General features: G+C 37.6%; 1 long non-coding RNA gene across 4 annotated transcripts in view; it reads left to right on the top strand.

Moving 5' to 3' along the window:
• Positions 1 to 973: 973 nt before the first annotated feature.
• LOC110476345 (uncharacterized) overlaps positions 974 to 15,506 on the top strand; it is a 125,492-nt gene continuing 110,959 nt past the window's right edge. Inside the window, exon 1 of one of the 4 annotated variants that reach the window (XR_014949616.1) lies at positions 974 to 1,762. This is a non-coding gene — a long non-coding RNA (uncharacterized LOC110476345). The remainder of the gene's footprint in view (positions 1,763 to 15,506) is intronic. The other 3 variants (XR_002466397.2, XR_014949612.1, XR_014949617.1) reach the window with 3 other exon arrangements.

The following is a 15,506-nucleotide window of genomic DNA, read 5'->3' as shown; positions in this document are numbered from 1 at the left end:
TGAGGGTGCCCTTCCCTCTGGGAGCAGGGCTGTCCTTGAGGCACTGAGCCACCCAGCAAAGGCGCTCTGAGAGGAGATAACCAGACTGCACACCCCTGGCCTGGATGAGCAGAATATGGATGGAGGTTTAGATTGCAGAAACAAGAGCCTAAGCCCCGTCATGGGTGGGAAGTGCTGGAAACGGCTGTGCACAGAGGAGTGGATGGACTACCATGATGAGGAAAATGGGAATGTGTGGCTTCTGGCAGCAGAGCTGTGCTTAAAGAATTTCTGAGAGAGAGAGGGCATGATTTATGTCTGGAGTGAGAATTGAGCTACCCACTCAGACTAGGCCCCAGATAAGCAGCCTTGATGGGGCCTGGGAGCCTTTGATGCAGTGAGAATTCAGTTGTGGCACAGATAGAAATTATGTTAAGGTAGCTACAAAGTAATGAGCTGAGTGTGAATTAGAATAGACCTGCAGTGTGAACAGCCTGACCACCTTAAGACAAAGGTAAACAATGTTAGCGTGCCAATCAGAGTGCCTCTGTAAACTATATAGAAGTGTATAAAAACTGCCATCTTCTCACTAATAAAGAGGAGAACGTTGCATTAATCATATTGGTTGGATGTGCATTATGTCCTGTCCAGCTTTCCCGATTTATGAGGTCCCTGGCTTTGAGCAACCTGGTCTAGTGGAAATACTCCTGCCCATGGCAGGAGAGTTGGAGCTAAATGATCTTTAACATCACTTCCAACTCCTAACCTTCTATGACTCTATTGTTAATCAGTGATTTTCTTAGCCTTTTTTAGTTAGAACCACTCTTGTTGCCCTTCACGTCCTTCCCAGCTACACCTGAGCTCTGGTTTGCCTAGCCCTGTCCATTCTTGTGGGCACACAGTTTGTGGTGACTGGGAGTGGGGCTGGGCTGAGCCTCATCCCCAGGGGCTCAGCTGTGAGCAGCGGGGAGCGGCACTGACAGCAATGAGCCAGGGAGTGCCCAGGGGCACTGAGCAACACCAAAGGGCACAGAGGGCTCACAGCTGAACTGCATCAACATGAGGGGATAAAAGGCTGGGGTAGAGACCAAGAGGGGTAGTTGCTTGCAGCCTTCTGAAGAGGTAAGGTGTTACTCTGTATGGGTTGACACCTTCTGAAGTTGTGTGATTTTATTCTGTGTATCGTGACTGTCTCAACCACAATGTGTGCTTTCCCACTCATAAAATGCACCTGCAATTCTCCTGGGTAGTCTGTGCCTTCTTTCACTACCTATGCACCTCTCTGCATCCCTACGTAGAGGCCTTCTGCTCCTTTCTCTGAGCAACCTGTTCCAGTGCCTCAGCACCTTCATAGTGAAGAATTTTGTCCTAATATCTAAGATAAACCTGCCCTCTTTCAGACTGAAGCCATCTCCCCTTGTCCTATTGCTATATTCCCTTGTAAAAACAAAAACAAAGAACAACTATAATTATTTATTTATTTATTACTATATGTCCTTGTAAAAAAAAAATAAAATCCCTTTTTGGCTTTCTTGAAGGTCCCCTTCACATACTGAGAGGCTGCTGGAGGGTCTCCCAGGTGCTTTTTCTCCAGGCTGATGAAGCAGCTGATCCATTCTCAGGGCTTGAAGATATGAATGAGCCTCAGTTGCTCCTCCCAGCCCAGCTGTGACACCCACACCTATGCCTTGCTCACAGGTTTGGGAGCCCCCTGTGAGCTGTGCCCCCTGTTGGTGCCTCTGCTGCCCTGACTTGCTGACTGCATGGACTCTGCACCTACACTGTGAGTAGTTTTGTCTCACATCTTGGTGATGGCTCATGGATTATTACAGGCTGCTCTGGTTTTGTTTCTTGCTCTTCCTGAGTGGATGTCCTGGACAGACCCTGGATTCAATTCATTACCATGATTTTTCTGTTGGCAGAACCTGCCACTGCCACCATCTAGTCATACGTAGGTACAGTGAGGTTGTATGGATTTCCCCAGGGAAAGTTGTGACTATTCAATGTATTTACATATGTGATGAGAATTTGGGCTGTGTAGTCAGGGAGAAAGCAGTGGATGCTGGTTTACCTTGACATTAACTTGTTAAATATTCATGTTATTACAGCCATTTTTTGTTAACAAAGTGGCTGTTGCACTTAATGTGTTGTTTTTGGTTTTTTTTTTTGTTTGTTTGTTGTTGTTTGGTTGGTTGGTTTTTTTGTGTGCCTATGCATAGGGTACACATGAAGATAAAGACAGAAAATAATTGGTTAATTTTAATTTTTGTAGTTATCTCTGTTAATTAGAAATAACATAATCAGATTATGTTAGATGAACCTGAGTGTTGACTGATGGTAGATATGTGCAATAGTTTCACTTCCTTTTCTAAAGGAAACTGTTCTAATAAAAAATTTATGGGTGAATTATTTTGTTCCTCTTTTGTTGATGGAAAAATGGAGTTTTGTATTGATGGTGTTAGAGAATAAGACTGTAGTAAAAACATCTGTGATTTTCTCTGTGCTCTGAAGGAAGACCTTGAGGTATTGTCAGGGACAACAATGCAGCAAACAATATGATGGGCAGACTTATGGGCACTGTAATTTCTGACTTAATTCCAAACAGCTGCATTATGGTGAATTAAAAATATGAGCAGTGTGTCTTGCTTTTGTCACCATTGAAGCTTCAATATGATTCTCTGGAGACAATAAACAACCTTAAGTTTTTTGTGTTTGTTTAGGTCTGTAGAAACACACTAGCATCACAAAACTCTACTTTGTGCCTTAGGGTTTGTTTCTTTGGATGTATTTTATTGTCTGAAATTTTTTATTAAACTCCTGATTCTTTAGGCACTGTTATGGCAGTATATTTTTCTTTCTTATCTGTATTTTCTGCCAGTGATCATGGATACAGAGTATCATCTATACTCACTTTATGTATTCACATTACCTAATGTGTGACACGCAATGTAAAAATAATTGTGATACATGGGAGATCCAGTACATTAAAAGTGCTTCCCTCTGCATTTTGGCTATCTCCTTTATTACAGCTAGTCCAGATACAGAGGGGGGAAATAAAAAAGTCAGACTTCAAGTTGTCTCCTAGGTTAGGTGGAATTGTCAATGTCTTAACTATTTCAAGTAGAAGTGATTATGTGAAATTTTTAATTTCTGGGAACATTGTGCTCTTGAATGATTCCTAGATGTCTACTTTCTAGGGATTTTTTTGTTATAATTCACTAAAGAATCTGGTGTTTGCCCTGTGGACTCCTGACTAATCTCAGAGAGTTTTTGCTTTAATTTCAGAAGGTGAATCTTCTAAATAGATTTGTTTTAAGAACAGACAGGGGTGAGGATGAAAACAATGAATTTGTTACTTAAGACCTATACAAGAGAAAGGCAAACTTTTCTTGTCTCATACATTTCCTGTGGTATCTTACAGGAATAATTTTGGGTGCTAATCTGTAGGAATAGAAAGCCTGGAGTACTGGAGTACTTTGACTGTAATGCAGAGATGACCATGTCAGTAAAAAATTACAGATCTTTGTATCTGAACAGCCTGGCCTGTAATCTCTCCTAAGTACTGAGGTACTGCAGTCTTCATCAATTTCCATGGTTAATGGCAGAGACTCCCATGTTGACATATTAGAGCTCTTTTTCCTCACTTAAAAACAAAGGTGGTTGTAAGAAAATACTGTTGTAAGAATTTTCTATATACACCTTGGCATCCTTCCTTTTGAACCTCTATAATTAGCAAAAACCAGCTATTTTGCCTTTTAATTAAGGAGTTTGGTGATGTGGTTCTCATCATAACAAGGGGCTGAGCTGACTGGACTTTGCTCTGAACCTTAAAAATTATGTCATACACAGTCTCATAAAAAGATTGTGCAACTATCATTTAGGAAATATTTCCTGTGGAAACAAATATTTATTTTGAAATCATGTTGGATAAATCAGATCTCAGTTCATCTATATTTATTTCACCTGTAGAGGTGAAATGAGGTAAAGGATGGTAACCTTCAACATTTAATTAATAATTAAGATTATATGAGTTTAAATTCACCTGAGAGAGGTTCACATTCTGTTAATTTACTTTGACTCAGTCATTGTCTACTCCACAAAGAAATCCAAATTGAGAGTTTGCAATGAAACTGAAGCTGAATCATAGTAGAAAAATGTCTCTTGAAAGAGAAGTAGAGTAATTTATGTTTTTTGCTCCTGAAGATGGAACTTTTATTCAATGTTATTATAGTGGCTTGTAGAGAACACTGTCAAATACAATATCTTCTCAACTAGTTTATTTATTGATGTGGTTTGATGTCAGGCTGGGCATTGTGGATGTGACTCACTAAAACTCTCTGTCTGAATTATAATAGTGGAAGATTTAATCTTGCTAGATACTAGAGATCTGTGCTTCTCAGTCTGCTACATTTGCTTTTTTCCCCACCTTTCTTTCTCCTCTCATCAATCTTGTAGTTGATGCATCATAATGCTTAAAAAATGCAATTATTAGGTGCATTAAAATTTGCAGTACAAACAGCAGAATATAAAATTAAGATAACCTCCTGAGAGAGTCATATCCCCAAGCTTCCTAATTACTCTATGAAGATATCTCCTTCAGCAGGTTCTACTGGCTCAAAGAGGTCATGGGGGAATTAGATACTGCTATTTTTAAAAGTCAGCAATTACAATCTCAATAATCATGAATTACATCAACAGTATTCTGCCCACATCCCACAGAAGAGGTTTTTCCAACCCTGATGATATAATAGCTGTAGTAAAAGAAACTTCAAATCAACAAGGGTCAGAGGAGCTTAAAGCTATGGCTATTTATGGCACATTTAAATCTCTGACTATATTGAGACTTGCTGCACCTGGCATTCCAATTTGACTCTTTTTTTTTTTAATTGTGTTTTTCAACTTCAGTTTCATATAAATTAATGCCACAGTAAATCTCTATGGAAGACTTTACCACTTGTAATTGCTGGGAGTTATTAAGTACATGATTTCAAGGATTTCTATTGAAAGTTGTATTTATTTCCTCTTCTGACTTCTTCTCTAAAATATATGTGCTTCATAATTTGTTTTGGCATTTTACTGACAATAATTCTTTCTTCTGCTGTTTATCTGACAATGTCTTATGATTTGTTTGCTCAAATGATGACCTATAAAACTACCTATAAGAATTCTACTAATGTAGTATAATAATATAAACAAAAGATCTCTTAGAAGCTGTCTTAGATTTCTCATTTAAGATTTGCATCATGTCTTATATTTTCCCTTGTTTGATTTCAAGAAAATAGTTTATTTGGAGAAAACAAACAAGCAAGCCCTTATATTGTATTCAAAGCCATTCTGCTGTTTTGTCTGCTTTTCCTTTCAGTACTTAGAATCTTTATTCATAGCATACTTAAGATGCACAGTCTGTTTAATATTTATATTGCTTACAGTCCACTAAACAGAAAATAAGCTTGTAAGATTTTTCTTCTTTTGACATCTTCACAGGGTTCAGTTGCTCATAAGAATAGTTTGAAGTGAACAGTAAAAGTTAGACAGTTCAGCATCCCTAGTTAGCAAATTCTAATAGTGAAATAAATCAACAGTGCAAGTATATGGACTGCCTACTAAACACAAGCTAATGCCATGAACTACTCTAGGAAATTCTTAGGGTAGAGATTTTTCTTTTACTCCTTCTCTCCCCACCAGTAAAGTGATACTCTCTTATCAAGCGTACCCTGACCTCATACAGTATGTTATTAATACAGATCTTTATATCTTAAAAAAAAAACCCACCAAAGCAAGTAAGTAAACCCAAGCAACCAACTCCCTGTCACATACCACATTTATCCATTCAACTCTGATAGAGTTAAACCTAGCCAGGAGTGTCAAGAGCAACCAAACAAGCTCCTATAGACATGTCAGTAATAAAAGGAGGTATAGAAAAAATCTGGACCCTTTTTGTAAGGACACAGGAGACCTTGTTACCTGGGATATGGAGAAAGCTGAGTTACTTGATGCACTTTTGTGCATCCTTCTCCACTGCCAAGTGCTCCAACCACACTGCCCAAAAGGCAGAGGCTGGGAGGAGGAGCAATCCCACAGTCACTGAGGGAGAAGATCAGGTTCAAGGCCATCTAAGGACCTTGAAGGTCCTGGCTTCATGAGACCTGATGACATGCATTTGCAGGTGCTGAAGGCACTATCCAGGGAGTGGTTAAGCTGCTTTCTACCCTATTTGAGAAGTTGTGGCAGCCCACTGAAGTTCCCACTGACTGGAAAAACATTCCTTGCCTGCTGTATTCATCCAGCATTTGTTCACTTCTGTAATGCCACAGCTGCAGAAATAGTCTTCAAAATACAAAACCCAGAATCAGGTCTATTCAATTAAAATCAAAAATATAATTTCCAACTGGAGTTGACAAATAATTTGTTGTGTGGCTTTTGCTCATGCACCTCCTACTTCTTTTGGAATAGTTTTCTTTGGAAACTCTAACAAGTATGCTTCTAATTTGACATTTGAAATGCAAACCTTGTAGACTTTCCTTTTCTCAGTATTCAGACCAACTTTGTTTTGTAGAATATGTCTGTGGGTTTTATATTTTACTAGCTAGAATATTAATGAATATGCGTATGCATGCATTAGCATATAAACATTCTTGTCATGGTTAGAGTGGCTTGAGAAGAGATAATAGAGAAAACTAAGAAAGTAACCTGGAACTTCTTAATTAATAGATTTTTGGTTTATCAAGATCACCTTTTCATGCTTTTTTTTTCCTGTGGTTTCCTTCTGCTGATTGATCATTCAAGCAAGTTACTATCCCATGTAACTTGAACGACATATTACTAATAAATAATATGCCAAGACCCTTATTTTTATGGAGCAGGCACAGAAGATTTTAGAAATTCAGCAACAAATGTCTGGATAAGTTTATCAACCATTTATCAGTTTAGCACAGATATTCTTACTGAAGCCCACTAAAATGGGAAATGACATAGATGATGCAACCTCAGTGCTTCAGGAAGTATCAGACTATCTTTCCCTGTGAATTTACAAAAATAATTAATCGTTTTTTCACCTTTACATTATGAGGAGACACAGCTTCTTTAGATTGTACTCTAGAGGAGTAGCTGAAAGAAGAAGGGCTTTATTAAGACAGAATTTTAACTTGAGGAAGAGACAGGTTTCCTTGATTTATTTCCCTTTTTGGTGAATGACCTTCAGTGTCATTCAAGTAAAGTTTCTCACTCCTACTACAAGGGAAAGAAATTGTAGAAGCTAGACTTTTTGGCTGAAGCTCACTAGATTGTAATGCTTGAGGCAATAAAAATATCTGAAACAAGATTATGAGAGTTAGCTGCCACATACAGCTGGACTACATGTCTGCTTGAGCCAGACCCTGAACTTTTATTGTCTCTGTAATGGACTCAGTTGAATGTTATCCAAGAGCTGGGTTGGGTCATTTCAGATCGCCTGTTCCTCCTGCTTTGTCTGCTATGCAAAAAATTGTGTGAGATCTGCTACTTTTAGCTTGTGCTAATTATAGTGAACTAGCCTCAAAAGTTTAAAAAGAAAGATTTTTTTTTTTTTTTTTAACAAAAAAGAAAGGAGGAGGGGCAGAGGGAGCAGAAGGTGTGAACAGATTGATTGTGGTCAGTAGGTAAAACAATTTGTCTAAAGAGGAATGTGGGATTTGTGCTGGAGACAATGTGATGGTTTTCTTATATTTTTTATTTAAATACGTTTTTATTTTTCTCACTTTATTGCTCAGATGTTATAGACACAGCTATAGTGTTTCAACCAAGGACTGGCTGGTGGATGGATTAGTTTAACTGTTGTGAATTGCTGAAATTATGGTAAATATGAGCTGTATTTTGGTTTATGATTTGGTATCCCAGAATAGTACTTATTATTCAAGGGTGTAAAATCAGAGGTATTTTATATCCTGGATGAAATGCAAATTACTTCTGAACTTTAGGAATTCCAGCTAGTTGCAAGAAGCTATATTGTTACCCCTGGAAAATTTCCATTTAATATATATTTCATTCCAGATTATGTATTAGTAAACTGCCTGATGTACACCTTCTCACATAAGAGTCAAGCCTGTAGTAAAGCTGTTAAATTGTTGCTTTTCCTTCATTGCCTAGCTTGAAAATATTAATTTAGCAAAAATACTGAATGTACTTTCCAGGAATTTGGCATAAGCATTTATGAATTTTCCCTAGCGTAAGTGTTTATTTTTGTTGTTGTTGTTGTTTTGTTTTGTTTTTCCCCTGCTTGCTTAGGGCTTTTTGTTGTTGATGGCTTCTTTTTGGGGGTCTGAGTGATTACTGTTTTATTTTTCTTTGCTTGTTTTCTTCAGTTGTGCTACTCCTTTGTGCAACTTTTATACAGAACATTTTTCTGTGGGTGACCAGGCAAACACATTTCTCCTAATCCCCTATTTAAGCACATAACAGCTTTAAGACATGGACTAAAAAAAGGCTGGAAAAACCACTTTGGGATCAATTTTTTACACAAAAAGTAGTTAGCCTGTGACTCTTTCCTTAATCATACTTCAGCCTGTCTCTAAAAGATACCATGACTGTTCCTTCCATGGAGTGATTGCAGGGGGCTAAAAGTGTCAGTTCCACCTGTGTGGTTGCATGATTTGTGACTCCTGTAGCTGATGAACCTTAAAGGTGGGTGTGGAAAACAGCAGCTCAAGGAGTAGTGGCAGAAAAGCTCACCAGTGAGTGACGACAGCAGAACGCATCCCTTGTGATCTCGAGATTCTGGAGCAAAATTGTCCTGAGCATTCCATGACAATCATGCCCTGTTTAGAATCAGGGCTCATGGCACCTGAAGGTTTTTTGGTGTGTTAGCATTGTAGCAAACCAACTCCAGAAATCACGTTGCTGGGAAATGAAAAAGATTTTTAACAATCTCAAGAAAATGTTTCCATGTTTTTTTCACAAACCCCTTATTTCATTTTGCCTGCGTGCTAGAGATTTGAAATTAATCAGGTAAAATGGATAGACATTTCTGGATAAATGGGAGCATTAACTGGTCTGGTTAATAAATTTTCAAACCAAATCAAATATTTAAAAGGATCTGTAATATATCATTTGTAATTGTTTGAAATAAATATCATGTATTGGCAGAAAGTAGAGGGTTAGTTTTAAGAAAAACATGACAAAATAGTAGATCACATAAAAACTCTTTCACTTCTTAAGATGGAAATTAACTTGCTGAAAATTGTCTTTTTTTTTTTACTTTCTAATTTTGGCAAACAATGACTCTTGCTTTTCAACAGTTCATTTTCTGGTTTTGAAAAAGGATCTGGAATGTGAATCCAAAGGGCTGCAAAAAGCTGGAGATAGGAATTTCTTGGTAAATCTTTCACTCTGATTTTAATACTTGACCAGAAACAAATTTTCTTAGGAACTTCAGGTGCATAAAATATTAAGAAAAAAAAAATCTTATCTGAGTTTGAATAAGAATAGTATCCCTTAAAATATCTTTAAAATTTCTGTTCATAAGATATATTTTGGAAAAAGAAAAAGTGGAAGATCTTTCCTTTTGGAAGTGAGATAATTCTTTTATTCTCCTTTTTTTTTTTTTCATTTAATTTTAAAAATGAGAAAAATAGTTATGTCTGGCTGATATTTCAGGAGGCAGTAAAATCTTTCAGTTGGAGGCATAATTTACATGTAGTGTGCCTCTCATGCTGGAGTTCTGCTCCAACCAGACTCCTATAGGAATTCCTTCAGCAAGATTTGATGAAACAGTATTCAATCAAACATTTAAGATTAGATGCTACTTATGTTTAGATATATATGTATCCTGACATATTCTACTTGCAGATTATTAAATATTGACTAGCTGTGGGATGTATCTATGTAAAGAGAAGAAAACCCATACAGTATGTAAACACTGTATTATTTGCATGTTATATTAAGATATACCTCTGTTTCAGCAATCATAAAAGAGAAGGCAGAATTTCAATTTTTTTTATTATTATGTCTTAGGCATAAAATAAGTAAATTACTAATGATTGATATTGTTATTGTGATTCAAAGTAGGAGTTTAATGCCTTTTCGTTACTTCAGTTGGAATTTTATACCAACTATTGCAGGTAAAACTCAACAACTATGTTGTATTCCTCCTACTTTCCCCTCCCATTCTTATAAGAGGAAAAATTACCTGAGCTAGAGCAAGAAAAAATTGTTCATATGAGAACTTTATGCCAACAGAATCTTGCATTAACCTTCATCATTTTCAGTCACAAATATCCATTCTAATATATATTTGTGTGATAATGTATAATGGAATGAAACAACTGAACTGACCATATGACTAATTTTTGTTTGGTTTTTTGTTTTGGTTTGGTTTTTTTTGTTTTTTGTTTTTTTTTTTTCTTGAGCTCCTCTGTCCGGGTGAGGTATTTGAAGCATGTAGGATCAGACAAGATCAGAATGTGGTTTTTGTTCCCTCTAGTCAGGGAAACCTACCATAAGAGAAACTTTGGACAGTGTCTTTGGCCTGATAGGTTTAGCAGCAGACTTGTCAATTTTAAGCCAAGATAAAATTTGAAATGCTTTCCCTATTTTTTTCTGTTTAATCTTGTGGTCTCTCATAATGAATACAAAAGTAAAGTTAATACTTAAAATTTAAGGCAAACTTTCTCTATTTTATCTACAGTAAAATACACACACTAAAATGAACACAACTTTAAAAATATAACTGCTGCCATGTCCAGAGAGCCAAAAAATGCAAGCAGGAAAAATAGAGTAGAAATGTTAATATTATAATACTAAGTCACAAGGCATAGAGGGAGTGTTGGGACCTTTGTAAGATCAGTTCTTTATGTAGTCCAAGGACCAAAGACTCAATATTCCCAGAGTTATTCTGTCATAATATTTAATATTCAAGACACATGAGCTCATTAATAGAGCTCAAAACTCTATCAAATTACCTTTAGTAAACAACTTGAGAAAGACTCTTCATCTCTCATGCCTTTGAAAGCAATTGGGTGGGGGGGATAGGGGAGAAGAGCTCAAAGGTCTCAAAAGCTTTAGTTTTAATTAGTCCAAGGAGCAACCTTCCTGTTGAAATGTTATTGGCTATCATGGCATCTTATTAAATAAATTACTTTAACTTATTTCCCATGACAAGCCTCTGATAAAGCAACATGTTAAAATTTTGTTTCCCAATGTGACAATCTCAGTTGTGGCTGAACTGCAGAGGGAATCAAATAAGTTCAAGTCCTTCTACTCCACATACTGAGGTAGATATCTGATTTTTACAAAGATTTCAAGGCACAAGGGATGATAACAGAAACACCTGGTTATTTATTAATCTTTAAAATATAAAGATATATATATATAAACAAAATAACTTTTGTTTTTGCTGCAGCATGCGACATCATGTTAAGGTGTGCACAGCCTCATGTGGGCTCTTTAAACATTATACATAACTATAATTCCCTCTGGAGTAGTTCGTGTGAGATGGCACGGACTGAACACTGCAAGTTTTTGATGGCACTAGGTGCCATTTGCTTTATCATTACTAAAAGAATCACTAACCCCAGAGTTTTAGAAGTTTATTCAAAGGATTGGCACCACTTTAATCCACTGTCTCTCTTTGTCTTTATAAGACTTGGGTTAGTTCCTATATTTAAGTTTTTCTATGAGATTTGCTCATTTTTTCCAGATTAAGTGACGATGAATGTGCCCATATTCATTCAAGTATAGAAAACTTTGTGACCTGAGCTGGCATATTTTTATAAATATACCCAAGACTAGGGTACATTGTAGACATACCACATGGGTAAGTATTGGCAATATTTCGTTTTTCTTTTTTTTTTTTCCACTCAGTGAAGACAATGTGTAATCACCACACACACAGAGCAACAGCAAAAAGATCCAATGCTGGTACTTCTCACTTTCATTTTGGCAATGCTGGAGCTGCTGGGATTCTAGGATGTAACAAAACCTGTGAGGTTCCGAAGGTGGGACAATGAGATATCTCAAGTTAGGTTCACCAAGATAGGACCATGTCAAAACAGAATTACTTAATTTCTCCATATCTTTCTTCCTGTTAGTAAACTAGTGCCTGAAAATAAAGGCTTTGCAAAGTATCAACTAGGCTTGGTAGTTTAACCCTCCAGTTCCCTTCAGTCTCCACTGAGGTTTCCAGGGAATGAGGATGATTGGGACTTGTCCCCTGCTGTTCCTCTGACAGCTTTTGCTGCATGGCTTGCCCCACAATGTACAAGGCTGAATGATTTCTGTTGTAATTCCTGCAGTAACTTCTTGCTGTAGAAAGGTCGGAGCTATTCCTGCAGAATTTCAATCAACAGGGTTTTTTTCCTTCTTAATTTTTTTCCTTTTTTCCTGTCAGAGCCCAGAACCATGGAATTACATTTAATGCAATTAAAATTTGTTTTAATCAAGCAGTAACATTTTTATACTCTTTAAATAATTTAAGCTGTAATATAGAGGATCTAGCTGGGGTGCTGAAATAATTACTCATGTATATATATTTGACTGGGGAGAGAGATTAGAATGGCAACAGAAACATGGAGAGGTAATTTAAGGATTTTCAATCCTTTTCTTTCCTGCAGTTATCTGCAGATAGATGGGCAGAGAAGACGTATCTGAATTTTAGAAAAGGTAAAGGCAGGGTCCTGCACCTGGGGAGAATAACCCCAGGCTGCAGCATAGGGTGGGGCTGAGCCATTGGGAACCTGCTCTGTGGAGAAGGATCTGGTGGGCACCAAGCTGTCCATGTGTCAGCAGTGTGTCCTGGTGGCCAAGAAGGCCAAGGTGTTGTGGAGTGGGTCAGGAAGAGCAGTTTTAGCAGGTCAAGGAGGTGATCCTGCCCCTCTCCTCAGCCTAGCATCATCTGGAGTGCTATGGCCAGTTCTGGGCTCCTCAGCACAAGAGAGACGCTGAGCCCATGGAGCAGACCCAGTGGAGGACAACAGACATGATGAAGGGACTGGAGCATCTCTCTTTATGAGGAAAAGCTGAGGGAGCTGGGTCTGTTCAGCCTCAAAAAGGGAAGACTGAGGGGACCTCACCCATGTCTAGAAGTATCTGAAGGGAGGGTGTCCAGGGGATGGTGGTGGTGCAAATTGGTGCCAAGCAATAAGGCAGGATGTAATGGGCAGAAACTGCTGCACAGAATGTTCCACTTGAACACAAGGAAGGACACCTTGATTCAGGTGACCACACACAGGAAGGGATTGCCCAGAGAGGGTGTAGAGTCCCCCTCAATGAAGATATTCAGGAATAGTCTAGCTGCAATCCTGTGCCTTGTGCTTTGGGATGACCCTGCCTGGGCAGGGAGGTTGGACTAGATGACCTGGTGACTGTGATCCCTTCCACCCTGACCCATTCCGTGATTCTGTGCTTGTAAACAGGTTACAGAATTAAGCAAGAAGAATTGTAAGACACAAGATTTCTAACTCTGTTTTTTTTCAGAGTTCATAGTCTTGCTTTTGTGCTTTTCCTGTAGGATTGTCTCAGTCTGCATCCTCTGATCTCTGTCATTCCTTGAAGCTCAAAAAGACTGCTGAATGTTTTCCAGGTGCTTCTGTACTATTTTAAGAGCAGCTTATTATTCTCATTCCTTCATTTAAATAATATTCTGTCACTTCAAATTTTTCCTTCTCCTCGTACTATTTATCTTTAGGGATAATACTAATGATGATACTCTCCTACATCTTTATTAATTTTAGCTTCCTATTTTTTTTTCCTTTTTTAGCATTATTTTAATTTAGAGACTTAGCAACTGTTCTAAGCAAGACAACACTGAAGTACAAATAAAACCTGAGAATGTGTTGCTAATCTTAACTAAAGTGAAATAGCTGGTCAGCTACCTTCGATATAAAGACAGTATTAGTCTGATAACTTGGCAGGGGAGGAGAGAGATGAAAATGGAAGTGCGTAGTACAGGCACAGGAAAGCTGTGGAAGAGCAGCAAACACAAAGGGATATTTTACTAAGCCGCTAATGCCATGGGTTGATTACAGTTTGGGAGGGAAGAGGGGCAGGGACAGCACTGCAGCCATAAGAGGAAGTTTGAATCTACAATTAGTGTGCACTGAGGAGCAGAAAACTATGTATTATGTGGCAAGCTAGTTATGCTTGTTGTGGTAGGTATTTGCCTGGTGGAATATGCTTTCAGGCTAACTTATTCCACATTGTAGGGTGTCACAATTCTGCTCAAAACCAAAGGCATGTTTCTAAAGGTTATTATAGAAAACTTACAAATTCAACAGTTTTCACAACAGGGTTCAAGCCTTGCATTATTCTGCTGCTGTTTTCTGATGCATTTTCCCCTCAGTGATCTGCCTTGTTGGGAATTTTGTTTAAAATCTTTCTCCTTCTCCAGCTGTAGAAGATGCAGTTTTCTGTTCTCCCTTCTGTATTGTCCTGCCTCCTGCGTAAGCTTTGTTCACATGAGAGTAATATTTGCCTCCATGAAATAATTCTTCTGAGCCTCTCTTTTGCTGTTTGGAATGCTATTGGCCTTGCATCCTGACCACAAAGCTGTTTAGGGTATGAAGTAATTTTAAATGTCAAGAAATCACTCTTGGTTCAATATTCCTAGGAATGAATGTAGATAGTGGGTGATGATGTGGATCCTTTAAATAACAGCTAGGGCACTTGCTATTTCTTTACATTTATTTAAACACTGCCCTACTGTTTGAAGGGTCAGAATATTTTATCAGGCCAGACAACCTTCTAATTTCTACTTCTTCTTTAGAATCATTATAATGAGCCAGCATGTAATAATCCTGTTCGGTGGGGGATTGTGTTTAGTTGGGTTTTGGTGGATTTTGTTTTGTGTTCAGTTTCTTGAGTTTTTTGGTTTGTTTTTTTTTTGTTTGTTTGTTTTTGTTTTGGTTTTTTTTTCTGTAAAAAGGGTGTTTCAAATTTGCAAACCAATAGGTTTATAGGAGCTTAATTGTAGCTTGAATATAAACATATCAGGTATTGCTAGATCATTTGAGAATCTATACTCAGCTTTTGTTAAGGAAGATCCATTCTGGGGCAGGAAAAAAAGACAGACCAGCATACTGAAAATGACTGTAACACACAGGATATTTATTTTAGAAATTTGATTGACGCTCTATTGGTGACTTCACAAGGGAAACAATTCAGAATCCAGTGCTGCCAAAGTAGGGAAGGGGGGATAAACAAGCTAACTGAAATATTCCTGCTAATTCCTTCTTTTATCTGTCATCTTCCATGTTTTTCAAATAGGTAATCATATTAAGAAAGAAATATTAGTGCTGAACATGACAAGGTTTTTTTATTATTATGTTTTTTATAACAGGTTTCTATGCAAGATAATACATTAGAAATGTTTGGTAAAATAAAGACTTTTCAATCAAATCCACCATAAGTCTAGCATGTGCAGGTTTTTTTAGGCAACAGAGCAAGGCTGAACAAAGAACAGGCTGAAACCCTGTTCCTTTTCAGATTCAGCTCTAAAATGTCTTTTTAGCAGATCAAAGCCTCACAGTTGGATTAAACCTTTAACTCCTCCACTGCAA

This window comes from Lonchura striata, chromosome 1 (genome assembly GCF_050655825.1).
Source record: "Lonchura striata isolate lonStrDom1 chromosome 1, ASM5065582v1, whole genome shotgun sequence".
Classification (NCBI taxonomy): Eukaryota; Metazoa; Chordata; class Aves; order Passeriformes; family Estrildidae; genus Lonchura; species Lonchura striata.
Note: the sequence above shows the minus strand (reverse complement) of the source record. Positions and strands in the feature narration are given on the sequence as shown.